The sequence below is a fragment of the Centropristis striata genome, chromosome 14, assembly GCF_030273125.1.
Source record: "Centropristis striata isolate RG_2023a ecotype Rhode Island chromosome 14, C.striata_1.0, whole genome shotgun sequence".
NCBI lineage: Eukaryota > Metazoa > Chordata > Actinopteri > Perciformes > Serranidae > Centropristis > Centropristis striata.
In genome coordinates this window covers 13,005,373-13,008,138 of record NC_081530.1, presented here as the reverse complement: position 1 = coordinate 13,008,138, position 2,766 = coordinate 13,005,373, and the positions used below count along the sequence as shown (strand labels likewise).

Sequence of the window (2,766 nt, the reverse complement as noted above, 5' to 3'; positions counted from 1 at the left end):
CAACTTTAACTGTTAGCTAGTGTTAGCTCGCGGCTTACGAACGGCACATGCAATGCAGTGTATTTGGACCTTTGACCGCCCGGTAGGGTGGCCATTTCTTTCACATCAAAAAGGAGGACACTTTGCAGACAGGCAAGCAGATATTTGTTTGGTATGATCCGGTTTTAAGCAGAGTTGTACTCCGATTAGCTCGATGATTGTCAGTGCTAGTATGTCTCTGGATAGCTGCTTTGCCTTTGCTGCTCACATCCACATGGCTTCGACATAATGTACAAAAAAAATGAAACTCCCTCTTACTTTTTGTAACAAGCCCATGTTCTCTTGTCCATTCCAGGTTAAAGGAGGTCTTTCCTTTGGCATTTTCAGACTTTCAGTCGCTGAGAGCTTGATTGACAGCCTGGTTGTAGCAACTTTGTGAGAGTTGTGGCAAATCAACACATCGCTCATTTGAATATTCAAATGAGCCATGTGTTGATAGGTCAGGACAGGAAAATGGTCTGCAGCCGGACAGGGCATTTAAAAGCCGGACTGTCCGGCCTAAAGCCGGACGGATGGCCCCCCTACCCATAGATATATACAAGAAAGATGTTTATATATATGACCCTACCGCCCGGACAGGTTGATTGGATTTAATTAAGCGCGCGCACACACGCAGACGGTGAGACACGGAGCGAGGCCTTGGCCCTCTAGAAATTCCTGCTCCGGTACCTGTGCTACTCGGTATATAGACCGTGAATAAGCTTGAAGGTTTGATGCGCTCGTTGATGACTCAAATCAAGTCGAAAATAACGTGTGTTGTTGTGCTCACACAGTGTGAGTAGAAATCATTAGTGGCGCATTGATATTAATGATCATGTGAAATTTCACAGCAGCGCACGTAATTCAAATGAATGTAGGGGAAACACTGGGGTTTTTTTCAACAGAGAAGGTGAAATGTCCGTTTTTGGAAATACCCGGCAACGTGTAAAGATCAATGGGACGCAATGCAGCTCTTATTTATTTTTGCTAACCTGCTCTATTTTTTCTCTTAGGCGGGGGGCAAAAATGCTTGGGCGCTGCGCCTAAGCTGTAGAATGGCAGGGAAAACCCTGAGGATGTAGTCTGGTACTCCCCATCAGGTTATAATTTTGTTGGTGAGTGACTTGGACACCCTCTCTTCTGTAAAGCTCAACCGAATGGGTGTAATAGTCCATAAATACAAAAAGAGTACACATTACCTCTGGAACTCTATGGGAAAGAGCCCATGAAATCCCAGGGTCTTTCTGAAGCTGCAATTTCCCTGCTTTTCTTAATTTGTATTATTAGCAGAGCTGAGCCCAATCAATACCTATATACCAAAGCACTGTTTTATAGGTCTTGTATTTTTCGAAGATATCCTGATATTGAATTCTCATTAAACATTTCAGGAAGGAGTTCTCAGCGACATCCTGGTATGTAGACTTGCTAGATGGTTTCATCTGAAGGAGTTCCAAGATGGCACAGCGGATGGCAGCTTCAAAACATGGATCACCTCGTTCCACGACGCTGGACTGCACGAGGGCACGAATATCCAGCCTTTGTGGGATCACTATGAACGCTCTAAGGCGAAAAGCTGGTACAGATCTTTCCGGCAATATAGCGGGACATTTGCAGGACGGCACTATGAAAGAGGCTTCTTTGCCTTCTGTGATATCTGACTTCCAGCGCCGACAAAGTGACCGATATCTGTAAGTAAATACCCCAATCCTCGCGTCTTTGCACTGGCTCCCTGTTCATTTTCCGTATTGATCTTAAGATTTTGTTGTTTGTTTTTAAAGCTTTGAATGGACTGACCCCATAGTACATCAAGGACTTCATCCAAATCTATACTCCAGCGCTCAAATTGAGGTCCGAGGGCCAGCTCCAGCCCGTGGTGCCTAGAGCGAGACTTAAAACCAGGGGGGGACAGGGCTTTCTCTGTGGTGGACCCCAGATTTTGGAATGCCCTCCCCCTCCTTGTCCCAGCAGCCCCCACGGTGGAGTGCTTTAAGTCTTGTCTTAAGACCCATTTTTATTCCCTGGCTTTTTAACTTTGCTTTGCTTTACTTTGTTTTGTGGTCCTCTGTGTCTTTTTATTTCTTTTAGTACTTCAAACTACGTCTTTTATTTATTTTACTATCTGTTTGATTTTATGGTTTTATTTATAGCATCATTTTAGAGTAATACACTTATTATTTATTGCTGATTGTTATATGGAAATGTTTGTTTTATTGTTGTTTAAATGTGCTATACAAATAAAGTGGATTGAATTGGATTGAAGTAAAATCATGTTGAGTGGTTGTCTTACTGCACTAACCTCCTCAAAGACACTGTGTAGCTTAAGGCTACAAGAAGTTATTTCTTCCTGCAGCCGGCGGATTATCTCAACCATGGGGGACAGAACCCAATGTATATCTTTAAGAGTTTTGAGTGATGCTGTTGTAGCCATTTCATAGTGTCTCTGAGCTGATCTCTAAGGTACTCTGTATTTTGGACCAAAAACTCCTTTGTATTCCGGTATCCATGTTCCTGACTGTCATTAATGTCATGTCTGATTTCCATCAGAGGTTGATTTAACTATGGTATATGTTGCTTTTCAAATTTCATGTCCCACACCATTACTTCTAGTTTGTGAACTGAATGTTGCAATTCTTCCAAGGGACAGGAGGTTACAACTGAGCAGTTAAAGAGTCACCATCACATAAATAAATATCAATTAGAGCCATTGTGTTTGAGCGAACCTCTCATTCCCGGGGTCTGAAGAATTCA

At 42.9% G+C, this 2,766-nt stretch overlaps 1 long non-coding RNA gene across 1 annotated transcript; it reads left to right on the top strand.

Annotated features, from left to right (window-relative positions):
• The first annotated feature begins 579 nt into the window (after positions 1-579).
• Positions 580-2,261, top strand: LOC131984695 (uncharacterized). The gene is made up of 3 exons (XR_009395583.1): positions 580-1,133; positions 1,407-1,706; positions 1,797-2,261. It is a non-coding gene; the product is annotated as an uncharacterized LOC131984695 (long non-coding RNA).
• Positions 2,262-2,766: the final 505 nt, after the last annotated feature.